General features: G+C 40.7%; 1 protein-coding gene across 5 annotated transcripts in view; it reads left to right on the forward strand.

The window, feature by feature from the left end:
- The window catches only part of SCEL (sciellin), a 93,246-nt gene that overhangs the window by 3,849 nt on the left and 72,714 nt on the right, over positions 1-16,683 (forward strand). The window contains exon 1 of one of the 5 annotated variants that reach the window (XM_020783560.3): positions 8,644-8,764. The exons of 2 other annotated variants lie outside the window; for them this stretch is intronic. The gene's annotated coding sequence lies outside the window, so the exon portion shown is untranslated. Of the gene's footprint in view, positions 1-8,643; positions 8,765-13,787; positions 13,917-16,683 lie in introns of those variants that run through there. 2 more of the 5 variants (XM_020783561.3, XM_072994710.2) reach the window with 2 other exon arrangements.

A 16,683-nucleotide genomic window follows, 5' to 3' on the forward strand; every position in this document is an offset into this window, starting at 1 on the left:
AGAAAACTGACTTGGTTAGGCTGCGGTGCACACCCACAAACAATAAGAACAGCAGCTTTGTTCCTGCGCAGAATATGCTAGTGTTATTTAGCAGAAATCAGCACATGCCAAACAAGTGGGTGTAGCTTTTAATGAATCATGCAGGATTATTACTAGCTATCAGAAACCTTGTGGGACATGGTGGCACTGCGGGTTAAACCACAGAACCTCTAGGCTGCAAGGTCGGAAGACCAAGCAGTTGTAAGATCGAATCCACGTGACGGAGTGAGCTCCCATTGCTTTGTCCCAGCTCCTGCCAACCTAGCAGTTCGAAAGCATGCAAATACTAGTAGATAAATAGGTACCACCATGGTGGGAAGGTAACAGTGTTCCATGTCTAGTTGTGCTGGCCACATGACCACGTAAACTGTCTATGGACAAACACTGGCTCTATGGCTTAGAAACGGAGACGAGCACCGCCCCCTACAGTCGGACACAACTGGACAAATTGTCAAGGGGAACTTTTACCTTTACCTTACCTGAAACATATCTCCTCTCTTAAAAAGTTTATTATTTGGCTGTCATTGCCCCTGCAGAAGTACTCTGAGAAGTGCTAGCAAATATTTATGTATTTACTTATGTATTTATGTATTTATGTATTTACTTATGTATTTATGTATTTATGTATTTATGTATGTATGTATGTATGCATGCATGTATGTATGCATGTATTTATTTATTTATTTATTTATTTATTTGATTTTTACCTCACCCCTCTAGACAATGTCTACTTGGGACGGCTTACATAATTTAAAACACATTCAAACAGCATACAGTATAAGTAATATATATAATACAAAATGGCAAAAGTCAAAAAACAAGAGGGGAAAAAAAGAAAAAAGAAAAAATTACTTAGTTGACTGGGGGGAAGGCCTGTTTGAATAACCAGGTTTTTAGTTGAGTTTTGAAAACACCCAGCGAGGGTGCCAGCCGAATTTCTGTGGGGAGTGTGTTCCACAGCCGAGGGGCGACCGCTGAGAAATAATGAATGGAATAAGGTAATACAGCACCAAACCCATCCACTTCATGGACAGCAACCCCCCTAGATGATGACTAAAACAAGAAAAAGTTTTCTGCACACATCTCAGAGAAACTCAATCAATGCAGCATTTATGTGCCTGCAATTTATGCCCCACCATGTGTACTAAAGAAGAGCTAATAAATGGTTGAGATAACATTATTGAAATAGCCCACTTCTGGTCAAAAATAGTAAGCAGTTTAACATTTTAAATTTGTTTGAACTTTATGATGGGCATGAACTTAGGTTTGGAAGAGTGGCACATCACCTTTCCCCTGCCTTCCCGGCCAATGCCACACTCACCAGCCAGAGCGTGCTCCTCTCCGCCTCCTCTTCAGCTGTTCAGTTCCTGGAGAAGCATCGGCTTATCTGTCCTGCCTCCTTGTTTGAGTGCGTGGTCTGTCAAGGAGATGGGAGAAGGAAGCCTGTGCTCCTGCTGGGGACTGGCTGAACAGTTGAAAAGGAGGAGGAGAGGAGCATGTGCAAGCTGGTGTGGGGGGGGAATCCAGCCAGGGAGTTGGGGGAAGAGAACCAGCACAGACCTCCAAATGGAGGTTCATCCCATATCCCTCTCCTATACTGTACATCCATAATTTTAATCTGTGCAATCCTATAATAAAACCACTTCAACTGCCCTAGCTCCATCCTATGAAATCTTGTGACATATATTTTATTGAGGTATTGAGAATCTCTGCTAGGAAGCTCTGATTTACTTGCTGAACTACAGAATTTTAAGTTCCTCACCAGACTATAATTACAGGAACATGTAAGATAGAACAGTGGTAAGTAAAATCACATGAGACTGCTGTAGCTGTGTAGCATGGATCCATTAGTTTCTAGCCGCTTAGCAAAGGCAAATTTTTATGGCTTAACTATGGAAATTAGAAAACATGGGCCTTTAACAGGTTTTCCATGACTTCATGGAAAACTAGTGTTATCACTGCTGCTTGTTGCAAATCTATTGCTATTAAACACATAACTAAAAACTGATTTTTAAAAAGAGCAACCATGATTAGAAGCAAGAAAGTCATTTAAATGCAGCCTAAATGGACTGCATTTAAACTCTTGTGGTGAGTAACTCTTTTGAACTCCTATGATTATTGACACAAAAATTATTTTTAAATGTCTGTGCTTTCTACTGCATCTATTGTAATTGTAATAAAATACAAATATTTTTTTGCAGTGTGCCTTTTGATATTCTGCTTTTAATGACTATGGGGATGGGGCACCATAACTTTTAAAGTGCCTTGGTACTATTCATCCTTGGCCGATTGTTTTGCAAGCTTTCATTTCCAGAAGTAAAGATGTTCCTTAGGGGCAAGGTTACAAAGAATGGATTTCATTTTTCAACCTCTGCTTCCATCTAGTGCTCCAATAGCAAATTACACTAAAGTTATAACTTTTTCACCCACCTTGTTCTACACATTTGGCAAATCAATGCAGTGGAGAATGTATATTGGACTACAACTCCCATCATCCCCAGGAAAAAGTGACAAACATGGCAGAAAAAAACTATGGTTTCATGCAGAGGTAAGCCCTTGTTGCTGCTTTCCCCCTCAAGCGAACAAACTTTGGTAGTGCAGAACTGAAACAAGGGTAGCAGTAAAAACCATTGTCAGTCTAATCAGGGTTTTCTATATGGAAGAGTGGTAAGTGGGTGGAGGGGGAAGGGGAATGAGGGCCCCATTTTGTTTTTTGCCTCAAGGAGCAAAATGGCTTAGGCCAGCCCTGCAAGTGAGCAGATTGTGTAAACTGGTAAACAAGATGCCAATCCTCCTTTCCTTGTAAGCATTTGGATCAGGACCCACAGCACGGCACAACTGGAGAGTCACACTAATCAGGATCTGGATTTTTTTTAAAAGGAGAACAGGGGAAGTAACTAGAAACCAGTGGAGAATGATATATATATATATGTCTTGTGTTTCAGATTTGACTGACATGTCCTCTGGCTCCCCTTCCTGAATAGTTAATCAATAGAAAGCGGTGGTTTTTCTTTCCATTTATTATTACAGTGTGAATTATGTTGTTACGAAAGGGACAGTGTGCTAGAGAAAATTAAGCCCACTGAGTTGCAGAGTCAGGCTGAGGAACTGCAGGTGTGAGAGCTGGTTACAGGCATGATTGCCATGTAGGTTGGGACAAGGGCGCAGAAGCCTGCCTTGGTGTTTCTTGAGGTTCCAGAGGGAGCAGAACATTTTACTATCCTGTGCTTTGGGGAATTTTAAGCATCCTTTATAAAGAACAGGATAGGTACGTGGACGCCATAGAGAGTACGTACCTTTCAAGCCGAGTTGTTCTCAGATAATTACATTAGAGAATGAGATCATGTTTGGCTGGCGTGCTACTCTTCTCTACACTTTCCTGAACATTGTAATTAATCCATCCTTGCTGCCACTTCCAACACTGGCATGCAGATTTAATAAAAACTCAGTCTGGCCCATTTTAATCTTCTGAAAACTACTCATTGTTTTTGCTTTTGTTGTTGCCAAATCTGGTTGGCTTCTTTCAGGTAACATCTGCTTAGTTTTCTTGAAGAAGGAGATTTAGGTTTGTGATGGCTGCTATCTTAGCAAAACCAAACATAAAACATGAAACCGAACCCATGGCTCAACTACCCATGGACGTTGACTGGGAGTGTTCTGTATCATTCCCCTGGCAGTTTCTACGGCTGAAATCTTTGTTGCTGTAATAGTTGTTGATCTCCTTCCAACTGTGCCCAGCTCAGCTGCTTCCCTGTTTCTGCCATTTTTCCCCTCACGTGCTCTTGCCCTCTCCTGGCTTCCTTTGCTGTTCCCCCCTAGCGATCTCACATTACTCTGACAGCAATGCTTGTGAAGGCAGTGACTGCTGCTTGGGCTATTTGCATCTCCTCTTCTTGGCAAGCAGCCTGGCAATCTAGTACAACAGGATCAAGTGAAACAGCCACTTTGCTGTTCCAGCACCCTCTCTTGTGGGCTCTGTCTTCTCACCTTCAACTTGGTCGGAGAATATGCATTTTTGTTGTTTGTTTGTTTGTTTTTGAAATGGACAGGTGATACAGTGCTGAACTGAAATTACAACTTCTCAGCCAGTGTAGTCAGTGGCCCGTGACACAAACTGAAGTAAAGAAATGCACGCAGAATTGCCACAAAATAGTAGTAGTTCCAGCTGGCTAGTGAAAATGCACTGAATACCTATGGAACAAGGTTGAGCTACTGTTTGATTAGTTTTATATCATGTAGTTGATGAAAATACTTTGATTTTGATTGTATCAGCTCCAGAACAAACAGAAGGGTAAATCACAGTGTACTTGAACCCTCAGTTGTACAAATACTGTGTACTATTAACCAGGGCTGGCCCAAGACATTTAGTTGCCCAAGGCTCTGACTGGCCAAATCAAGATGCACAGCACTCAAAGCCAACCAAGTTCTTTTTGACACATGAGGCAGCAAATCCCATAAACAGCTAGTAATAGCAAGTGGATCATCAAAGCACCAATTGCCCTTTCTTGAATCCCAAATCTTCTGTCTGAGGCGGCTGCCTCAGTCTACCTTATGGTAGAACTGGCCTTACTAGTTTAGTAGAAAATATGAGTAAAACCATTTATGTTCATTTCTCAATGCACCCTGCCATGAGGCAGTGAAGCATTTGCTTCAGGGAGGGGAACATGGGAAGTGGCAGCAGAAATTTAAGAAGAGGGAGTTGCGGGTCAGGTAGCCTGATCTGTATTCACTGAGCTAGCTTGCTGCCTCCAGAGGCATGGAGGCCGCCACTACATCACCAGTGCTGGGGGGGGGGAGAAATCCAGCTGATAGGCCAGTTGGCATTTGTGCATCATGTGGGAAGGGGTCCCATCTTGTTATTTGCTTCTAGCAGTGAAATAGCTGGGGCTGGTCTTGTGGTTTCTAAAGCCTGAAAGAACAGGCCACTCATACACTAACATCTACTAGAGGTGATTCATTTCCAGAAGGTCAAGATTTTAAAGGAAGCCAGATCTTGAAAACAAGTTTCACTCTCAGCCAGTGATGCATATGGTGGTGGGTCACTCAAAGGCAAAATGCAGGTGTGGCCATGGTTCCACCTGTTTCATGGGCATTCACTGTTTATTTGGTATGTGGTGAGCAGGAGACAAATGAATGAAATGTTGTGCTTCGAGGCTGACAGTAAAATGTCCCTGAACCTGTTTATCTCTCCCTGTTGCTTGCCACTCCCTGAGAGAACCACATACATTAATGGCAAGCTGCAAATCAAGTCGATCCAGTTGCAAATCCAGGGATCTACCATGCAACACCCCACCCCCCAAGTCAGTCATGTCACTAAGCAGCACTACAGGTCACTGGCTGGGATTTTTTCCTGATTGTCTTCTAGACACTGGCTACCATTTCAGCTAAATCAAGAAGCTTGGGCGTTTCAAGAATAGTGTGAAAGGGCAGTATCTTTTACACACAACCAGGATCTGCTTCAGAATTGAAGCAAGCCAAGGTCCCTTTTTGCATGTTACCTTTTATGTGGAGACTAAACAGACTAAAGGCAAGAGTTGGGAGTTTGATTGCACAGCAGAGTTCCTGGTGGTGTAGAAGCCTCTATACAGCTGCAGGACTACGGGCTTTCCTTTTCGGACATCTGCGCTCAGCTTTTGGGCACCAAGAAACAGGGCTAGTGAGTGTGGAGTGTTGCAGTCCAACTGATGTCCTGACTTCAGCTTTACATTAAAAATTGGTCTCGGTTCCAGTTTCTGTTAAATCAACTGATAAACATAACATCAGATAATCATATGACTGAAAACTTTAAATAGATTAGATATTTGCAGATGAAATAATTTTTTAAAAAAATGAAAAATTTTAATACTGCTTTGAGATGGGAGCACTAAACATTAAATCCACAAATGTTAATTGGGCAAACTGAAGAAATCCAAAGTTGATGCTATTCGCTGTTAGTGGTAATAGTACTGTGTATCTATGGTGGTCAGTATAATCCATAAGAAATCCATACAAGAGTGTAGTAAGATGTACACATATCTACTTAGGTCCCCTCTCTTCTCTTTTCCTTCCCAGCTTCTCTTGTCACAAATTCCCAAGTGCCAGTCTTGTCTCCCATTTGTAGAGTTCATTCACGTTACCCCTCTTTCTTTGAACAAATGATAATAGAACAATCACAATATGTGGGCAGGTGAGCTGACTTTACCAACAAGTAGACTGGGGCAGTTGCTTTAAGTGGCAGATGCAGAGAGGCCTCAACAGGATATTGCAGGACAAAGTTGTGGGCTAAACAAGAGCCTACCTTGTACCACCTGAGGCAGTCTACTGCTTGCAGGTGTGGTAAAGATACTCCCTCATTGCCAGTGATGAAGAAAGAGTCCAGTGCCAGTTCCCTCATATTTTGTAACGGAATGGAAGATGCAATTTTATCATTCTCAGGTAGCTAAATGTCTTGGACAGGCCATAGTGGAAATGGCCTGGAGGCACAATTATTCTCTGATTCTTCAAATGTCGCTGATTTAATGATAAGCTAAATGCAAATGAGGCTCCTTGGATTTGAGGGATTAAAATATAGCTACCATACTTGTAAGCCAAAGTTGATTAGATAGTATTCCCTGACCTCTCAGAATAAGAACTTCCAGGTCAGTCTTGTTCATGGATCTGAATGGTTAAGGAGGGTTGTTCCTATTGCTCTTTGGTTTTACCCTCAGTTGCTCAGGAGCCAGATGTAATAGGCAAGCATTTATTTTCATAATATTGGGGCTTTGGTATTTGGATCTGATATAATAATGTGGCACACTTGCAGTCAATTCTATAAAGTTAAAGCTTGTCCACATTGGCATTTGTTAGAGCAGTATGACAAAAGAACCAATTACTTCAGGAAATAGGAAGTGCTTCAGTGCTGGAGGCATTTAAGAGAAAATCAGATAGGCTTTGAAATCTACCTGGAGACCTATCAGATATACTTTGATTTGCATACCTGTATTGAGCAGGGGGGTTGGACCTGATGGCCTTATAGACCCTTTCCAACTCCATGATTCTATGACTTGGGGGTGTGTGTCTTTTCTTGATGTGCCCAAAGTAGGACAACCTTCGTTCATAAAATCTTACAATTTATGTAAATTTTTTTTAGTGGTTCAGTAAAGGTATCACCCTACTCTTGCATTTGTGTAGTTCTCAACCGCACAATCTTTTCCGAAGCCTCAGTTCAGTCACTTTTACTTATAGGGAGAGTTTGGACTTCATTGAATCTAGCACCCACTTATTTGTCTTTCCAGTCATTCTAGATATCCACAAAGTTTTCTTCCAATGCCACATTTTAAGTGCATCAATTCTTTTCCTTTCAGGTCTCCTGGTATCTTGATTTTGGAGCATTTCTGGAGCCTAAGTTATTGCTGAAGAGTTTATAAAACCAAGAAAGCATGGCTATGCTGAGCACATTTGACTACATATACATATCAATTCATGTTGGGATAAAAATGCATGAAACCACCATGTAGTTGTAATGTCTAAATCTAGAGATGGGTGTATATTGTTGGTTAAAGGTGCTGTTAATCATCTGCCTTCCAAGAAAATAGTAATCAAGGTGACAGCAAACAATTGTCATCATGACAGCATTTATAACTCCTTGGTCATATACTGTACTGCAAAAGGGCACCAGTTTAATTTATCTAAGCAACTAATTTTCTATGTAATTATAAGTCCTGAAAACTATTTAAAAACTTACCGGTATTTTGGAGAGTACACATTTAGTTTTTGCATTCTTAGTAAATGTATAAATGTCAGATTTTTTTTAATGGCTAGCTGCTTTGACCTTTTTGTGAGTGTGAAACACAAGACAGTGGTTTGTCAACCAAGTTTTGTTACTTAAATCACAAATTATGTAGCAAATGATGAAACAAATTGTGGTTTGTCTTCCTCATTTCTGATTTCTTTCTCTTCCACCCCTTTGTCAGTTCTTGTTTCAAGGTGGACAGCTGGGAAGAGCAATCCAGTTTCAGGTTCAGGCCAAACCAATGGTCAACAAGTAGCCTTGGCTTCAGATTTTGGTTTGTAGCAGATTAACAAACCATTGCTTTATTCCAGTATGGTGTCATGAATAGCGTGATGGACTAGGACTCTAGGGAACACAGTTCAAATCCCTGCTCAGCCATGGAAACTTACTGGGAGAGTGGAACTGGTAAATTCACTCCTTAAATATCTTACTTATCTTGAATGCCCTATTAGGGTTGCTGTAAGTCTGTTCCAATTTCACGGCACAGAACATACACACAGGATCACATGCACAGCAAACCAGATTTGACTTGTTGGGACATGCAAGTGCCATCAGAGTACATAAAGCCACAGATTTTTGTTGCCTCCCTGTTAAGGTCCACAGAGTTTGAAAGATTAGCTACTATACAAATTCCATGACAAGATGGATTTTTGGGATGAAGATATGCATTCATAGCATCTCCATAAAAATCTAAAGAATTCTTCTGCTCTCAGCCTGTGAACTGCTCAAACTTGTGGAGATGCTATGTGTTGCCAAAAGCCTTTTCACAGTCACTGAAAGCTCTCTTGGCATCTCAGGAATGTGTTTGCCAACCTGTGACCACTCTGGCAGTGTTCTTTCTTGTGTGAATCAAGGTGTGGCTGAGATCATGCTGTTACTGCATACCTGAAACTTAAAGGCTAGCATATTTCTTCCAAGAGAGAGAAGAAGGAAGAAATGGATTCCTAGAACTAAGCACAGCATTCCTGGAACAAGGTACGCATGCTCTAATCCTTTCTTGCATTTGCAGTTCTATTAATAGTACACAACCTCTTAAAACTATATCTCTACTCCAAGAAAAGGTTCAGGGAGTTGATATTAATCATGCTTGTATCCCACCATTCTGCCAAAAATCTGAAAGCACCATAAATTGGCTGATACCAAGAATACTAATGCATGGAACTCTATCACAGGGCATTGCTGCTGGAGGAAATGGGGAGGGGGGGTATAGGTTATTTATTTATTTTATTTTTTGCCAATTCCACTTTCACCTCCAGAATGAAAGGCAGGATTCAAAGGGAAGGGAGAATCAGAAAAACCGATCTCCCAGGCCCTAGTTATCTCCCAGCCTTCCACTAGCAGGAGTCTCTTCCATGAATAGAAGAATTTATATTCACGTGTCAGAGGGAAATCTGGACACAGCTCATTTTTCTTCCTTTTTTTTAACCAACACAACCACTGTGTGAAGTAGGTTTGCATTGTGAGTGTAACCTATGCAATATCAGCTACTTAGTTTTGCACCTGTAAATTCGGGGCAGGGGCAGGTACCTCACAATCCTACTTTGCTCATGAGCTACTCTATCCAGAGGGAAAGCATCCTCCTGCTAAAATGCCAGAATGTCTTGGGTCCACCCTGCTGTTGTCATCTCCAGCCAGCATGGCCATATCCGAATTGGATGGCAATGCTTGGCCAATACATGGCCATGCTTCCTGGTTGGGGATGTTAGCTAATGATACTTTTGATTCCCAAAGTAAAGGAAATGGTGGCATCTTGTACCTTCTCTGTTCTGCGTACAGGAAAGAAATAAAGTGGCAATTGAATCCACCATAGCTAAGGGCACTAGGCTGGCTTAAATGACACAAAACACTCACAGCACAGCACACTCAGCTTACGTTTCAGCATCTAGACACTCCTGCAACCTCTGCCTGAGGCACTTGTCTCATTCTGATTAATGGTAGGGCCAGACATGGAAAGGAACTATAGACCAACACATCTGGAGGATAGCAGATGAAAAGCCTCTCAATGGCTTGTTTTACTGCTGGACTCCAATAACACTTAATTAGTAAGTCTCAATGGCACACATAATTCAATTTTATTTTTAATTTAAAATATTTTTACCCCACCTTTCTTCTAAAAAAGGACCCGAGACAGCTCACATCATTAAAGACACAATATTAAAAGCTAAAAAAGGTAAATTATTCAGACATTAAAAGGAATTAATAACATTATATTAAAGACGTTAGGTAAAAGCATTACTAAAAACAATTCTAGAAGCAACAAACATCTGGTTTTCAAACCTCTCCTAGACAGCCAGTCACTAAGGGAAATTCTGCCTAAAGAAAAAGGTCTTTGCCTGCTTGCAGAAGCAAAGAGCTTTCTCTTCAGGCAAAGACTGGGCCAGCCTGGCCTTCCATGGAAGGGAATTCCAAAGTCTCAGAGCAGCAACAGAGAAGGCCCTCTCCGTTTCCCCACCAAAGACTCCTATGAGGGTGCTAGGACCAATAATACCAAGATGTTAATAAATCAGGAGGGTAAATCTATTTGCCATCTCCCCTGGAATTTCTTGTCTAGCTGGTAGTTTGAACAAAACCACAAAGGCCTCCTATTGGTTGAATGTGTAGAGGTCAAATTAGACTTTGATATAAATGATATGTGAACTATTTTCTGATGTTATCCTTTTTCATAGAAAGTCTTAAAGAAAGGATGGAGAATGTGTAACCCTCCAGAGGTTGTTGGATTGCAATTCCTGTTAATCCTAACTAGAGGGACGTGGTGGTGCTGTGGATTAAACCAGAGAGCCTCTGAGCTGCAAGGTTGAAAGATCACTAGTTTGAATCCACACAACGGAGTGAGCTCCCTTTGCTTGTCCCAGCTCTTGCCAACCTAACAGTTCAAAAGCATGTAAAAATGTGAGTAGATAAATAGGTACCACCACAGTGAAAACAGTGTTCCGTGTCTAGTCACGCTGGCCACGTGACCACGGAAACTGTCTACAGACAAACGCTGGCTCTAAGGCTTGGAAATGGGGATGAGCACCTCCCCCTAGAGTTGGACACGACTGGACAACTGTCAAGGGGAACCTTTACCTAATCCTAACTACCACAGCTAATAGTCCAAGATGATGAGAGCCACAGCTTGATATTGTCTGGAGGGCAACACATTCCCTACACTCACCTTGGAGGTAGAAATCAGGAGTAAAGAAACAAGAAGTGGGAAGGCTGCTTTCATAACTCCCACTCTTTAGTCAAAATTATCCTCACCAGATAGTTATCTGTTATGTAATGAAGAATTAAAAACAGTATAGGTCTCCATATCTTTCTCTCATGAGAGGAAAAGAAGAGCTGAGAGAGAGAGAGAGAGAGACTGGGGCTGGAAAGAGAGGAGTGAAACAGTGTCTTTCACTATCATTCTTCCATGCAGTCTGACAGTTTCTATTCTATTTCCTTCACTGGGAAACTCTCGAGAAACATGTCTGCTTTGTAATGTGTATTTTGGCCTCAAAAATAACGTTTATCCAAAAACATTTAAAATCTACTATATGTAACATCTGATACTGGAGCTTTAAAGCAGATAAGGAGGCTAACAAAATGTAGATTGGAGATGCTGGATTAGGTCTTTCTTGCACAAAAGAACTGCATTTGTGAATTACACAGCCTTGTTAAGCAGAAGATGGGGTGGCCTGTATTCACTAAGCAGCTGTGGCAGAAGGGAAAGAATCGCTGCAACCCTCTCCACCACACCAGCTGCTGCTACCATCTTTCTTTACCACTTTGTCTTCTCCCATCACCCTTGCCTCCTTCTCTCCCTGCTCCTTGCCTCGCAATGGCAGCAGGAGTGCCAACCTCTGCCTTGCTATCCTCCGTTTCAAGCAGCAAAGGTTAGGAAGGCAGCTAGATGATGCAAAGATGTTAGAGGGGACAACGGTAATGGTTGGGTGTAGATTGTAAGGGAGAGAGGTATGGCAAAAGGAAGGAAGGAAGGAAGGAAGGAAGGAAGGAAGGAAGGAAGGAAGGAAGGAAGGAAGGAAGGAAGGAAGGAAGGAAGGAAGGAAGGAAGGAAGGAAGGAAGGAAGGAAGGAAGGAAGGAAGGAAGGAAGGAAGGAAGGAAGGAAGGAAGGAAGGAAGGAAGGAAGGAAGGAAGGAAGGAAGGAAGGAAGGAAGGAAGGAAGGAAGGAAGAAAGAAAGAAAGAAAGAAAGAAAGAAAGAAAGAAAGAAAGAAAGAAAGAAAGAAAGAAAGAAAGAAAGAAAGAAAGAAAAGGAAGCAGCAGCAGCAGTGGTCCTCCAGTAGTGAGAAGAGGTGCAATTTGCTGCTCTAGCTCAAATGGCATAAGGAATTGGCCAGCCCTGGTAGAAACAGAGTAGCAGAAGAATCCCCAGAAACACTGACTGAAATTCTGTTGCTTTAGTGTAGCAAGCCCCAAGTAGAGTCGACCCATTGAATCCATGGGGTTTTGGTGATTAGGCTCCTCTGTAAGTTCTGCTGATTCAGATGGGCCTACTCTAGTTGCAACTTGCCATGCTAAACCACAGGATGCCAACCATTGTATGTCATTAAGTTTTGAATGTTACTAAGCAAGAACCACAGCCTTTCATAGCAACTAATGTACTTTCATGATCATTTTCTGATCAGAAATCTCACTTTTCACTGATTGCCTATTAAGGGGCTTGCTGAACATAATTCAGAACAGGAGAATTTTGCAGACCGTATGCACAAAAAATGCAGGAATTTGGAAGGAATCCATGACAAGGATTCAAATAGTTCAAGTAAACCAGTCAAGTAAGTAATTTTGGACCTCTTTGTGGTTTAGGAATTGATTTCCCTCTTTTTACATAATACCACAACCACTGAAAAATAAATGCTGAAACAGTTAAGTGGTGCAAATTTTATTCCAATCAAAGTCAGTGGTGAAGTTCCCATCATTAATGAATTGCACTTACAGTGGCTGCTTTGGTGTGGTACAGAAAATTCAGTTGCCCTGGGAGGTAAACAGATTGCAGTTTAACTTCTGTGAGAGAAAGAAACATAATCAGTTTGGCTGGGATTGAAATGTCACACACTTGCAAGATGAAGGGTCCATATGGAAACAAAACCCACAATGATCCCACAAGCGAGAGGACTGGTAGCAAAATGCATGTTAGCCAATCGATTGGGAAAGAGTGATCTTGTAGGCAGAGCAGATAGACCAATGAGCTTTAGAAGGGCAGAGAGGCACTGGAAGCTGTAAAACAGCATTGAAGTCAAGTGATCTTTGTGAGAAGATGGGGAGGAAAATTCTGGATACGTTAGTTAACAGAAAAGGTGCATTTAAAAAAAGAGGTTCATACATAAGCTTCAATCCTCTTGTCTAATGATGCTGGTATGATACAAATGGTATAACGTTTGGAAACAAATTGCAGTAGGTTAAGACATCTCCATAGACATTACCTGTTGAACGCTATGTCATGTGACGTAGCATGCAACAGATGTTTACAGAGGCTTCTTAACTTGAAGCAATTCACTTCCAAAAGTTATGCCTTTTGTATAGCTACATAAGAGGCTTTCCATCATAGTATTGTACCGTTCAAGCATTTTTATTCATAGAGTTCATGGAGCTTAGTAGTTAAGTAGGATTTGCCACTTAAAGTTTCCTCCGGAGTTTCTGTGAAAACTGTAGCTAATAACAGACATCAGATCGCACACTGTAGATCACATGTTGTTTCTCTGAGTATTTTTCACACTCCTCCTCCTCTTCCTCCTCCTCGAAACAGGCCTGTTGCACAGTGGAAAAGGATGTTGTTCTTTTGAGGAAGGGGAGGAGCATGTGTAGCCCCTCCAAAAAAGTTGCTACCAATCAGAACTTGTTTCTGTGCATTCTGTCCAGTTCTGTCATTCTACTTCAGAAAGACATGGAGCAGATACCAAAATAGAAAAAAAAAAGAGAGAAAAGAAATACAAGTAGATTTTAACTGAATTCATATTTGTGTGAGGTGAACTCCCTTTTCCACCCCTCCCTTCTCCTCCCTACGTGACTCAGCCTCTGGTGGAGAGGCCCTGAAGCTCTTAAGGCTCTCAGATGGAGGACAATCCTTCTCGTCTGTAAACGAAACTGCAAAACAATAATCACCAAAGGTACCACGCTCTGGATCTTCTTATTGATGGTCTAAATAGGTAAGGGGTTTTTTTTGGGGCTTTTTTGTTTGTTTTTTAAGAACTCTGCTGATACTTAACAGACCAAGCTGCTGGAGAATGGTTTTTTGACCTGCAGCAACCAACTTGGGAGACATTCAGGTTTGGGAAAGGCTGATTTTATCACCCTTTCTTCTAGTAGTTCCACTTCACATACTATGGCATAATATGATACCTCTTTAAAAGGTATGCAAACGCTTGGCATTTGAGATCACAGCAAGGACTGAGAAAACTTGCTTTTACAATGAAACGTTTGATTTAATTCAATAGTTTGTTGCAGTTAATGTCAGTCTCGTATGCACTTTGGTTGGAAGAACAATTTCTTCTTGGTGTCATGTTTTTGTAGAGGATGGGAGGAGTGATACTGTACACGCATCTATCCTACGAGCTTCTGGATAATAGTACCAATATATCACAGCTTGCCTTGAAAGACAGAAACTGAGCAGTCAAGGTTTTAAATGTTAGGAAACCAAAACAATTTTGGGGTTGGTGGAAGCTGTTAACTGTTTCATTATATTGCAAGATCATTATATATATTTTAAGGAGCTGGTTCTTCAAATTAATTAATTTTGCATTGTGGAAGACCGCAAAAGAACAGAGAAACGAATAATCTAATTTTGATACAGTAATAAGCTGATTCTTTGCTACCTGCAGTTTTAAAGTTTAATTCCTTTCAAGACTTAAATCTTCTCCACCCAATTCCTGAAAAACCAGTTCCCACAGCTTGCATTGCTATGAATAGACAAGTGCTTTAAGCCTTACACTTTTGTGCTTTGTAAAAATGTAGCTTGTGTACTCATAATCTTCTCCTATGGTTGCGTTGATGATGGCCATCCACAACAATATATATACGTACTGTATATAAAGTGTGAAGTAGGATATATACCGGTCTGTAAAAAAGATACTATTGATATTGTGAAATTTGTAAGACAAGATTAGAGTAGGATCTGTTTTGATTTTAAAACGTGCACCTGATAAGACTGACAGAACCTTCTCCTTTGCCCACAGGAGATTTAACTATCATGTTCTAGGACAGGGCATTTTATTTTACCAGTCATGTTTTCTTGCTAAATCCATGCAGAGTATTATATAGGTGACATCTTGCACTGTCAGCTGAATGTGCTTGGAGGAATTGTCACGAAGAAACATTTCTTTGACAGAAAATTTTTTAACCCAAAACTGTCTTATAACACTGCCTTTTTAAAACTATAGGTGCTCGATATTCCTAAACCAAAACTTTTAGTAAACATATTATGTAGCTTTTTGAAAAATGATCTATTATTAATATCGACATCTTATTTATTCATTTATTAATACAAGTATTGTTGAATCCCTATGGCATCTACAATAGAATATTTTCAAAAATTATTATTAAAAACAGATTTTAAACCATTTAAAAGGTCAGCTTTAAAAACCAAAGTCCTTCCAAAAGCTCATCAAGGACAGGGATAGCCTGACCTCACAGGGGAGGGAATGCTACTTAGGCGCTGCTGCAGAGAAAGCCTTGCGTCATGAACTCACCAGCCTAGTCCCATAAGGTGGTGGAGCACAAGCTGGCCTCTCCTGAAGATCTCCTGGAAGGCTCAGGAGGAAGTAAGCTTTCAGCTACCACCAGCTCAAGCTATCTGTTTATTTGTGTTTTTATTGCATATATATTTTGTCCTTCTACCGTGTAATTAAAAAGTCCTGTACTGAGACGTAGAAACCCAACATTCTTCATCCTGGTTAGGAAGTCTTGAATAATCTTATTTTAAGTACACAATAAGGTGGGTTTCAAAATAAAATGTTGATCTTCCACACTACCTGTGCAATGAGGGATGAAAACAGGGATGAACCTGGTTACCCAAGAAGCCCATTTTAGCATCTGAGTGACCACAGGACATGTTGGGGAATTGGGGACACCAATCTACCAGTCATCAGCATTGCTCAACTCCCTGTCAGAGAGCTGCAAGGAGTGAGTTCATATTTGATCTACTGCCAGGGTATTTTATGGGCTGTGCAGGCATCTGTTCAGCCTCTGTGTTGTTGAGGGCAGCCCCGTAGTCTTGACATATAACTCATTGGGCCATATGCACAGTTTTCCAACATACAATTAATGATCTAATATTTTATGAATTCTCTGTTCGCTTCCTCTATTCACAATTCTTGTTCGTTAAAAAATCTTCGAGCCTGAATATTCTATTGCACAAAGTGATTGTAAGTACAGATGTCTTCCTTGTGTTATCATCTCCAGAATGTTCACACATGAGAAATGGTTATTTCTGAGACATTCAGAAAAATATGGAGTGCTAGGTTATTAGCTGACATATTATTGGTTAGTTACACCAGATCTATGAGCCATAGCATCAATTGCAGCTGCAATCTTATTTATTTATTTATTTATTTATTTATTTATTTATTTATTTATTTATTTATTTATTTATTTATTTATTTATTGAATTTGTACCACGCCCATTTAGTCCACTGACTACTCTGGGCAGCTAACAACATATAAAAACAAACCATTTAAAATATAAAACAAGCAATACAACAATAGACAAGGACTCAAGATGAAAAAACAAAGTGGTTAATGTCACTACTTGTATCATCATATGTCAGTCATGCTGGTGTGTGATGCAGGTATAAGTGGCAACTCATTAGCTAGTGACACTGCAACAGTGCAGTTCACAACATTGCACTTAACACAATCATAACCAACTGGATTCTGGGCACTGTTCTTTCTACAGATCTTATATGTTTTTATTCAGTG

This window comes from Pogona vitticeps, chromosome 3 (assembly GCF_051106095.1).
Source record: "Pogona vitticeps strain Pit_001003342236 chromosome 3, PviZW2.1, whole genome shotgun sequence".
Taxonomy (NCBI): Eukaryota; Metazoa; Chordata; class Lepidosauria; order Squamata; family Agamidae; genus Pogona; species Pogona vitticeps.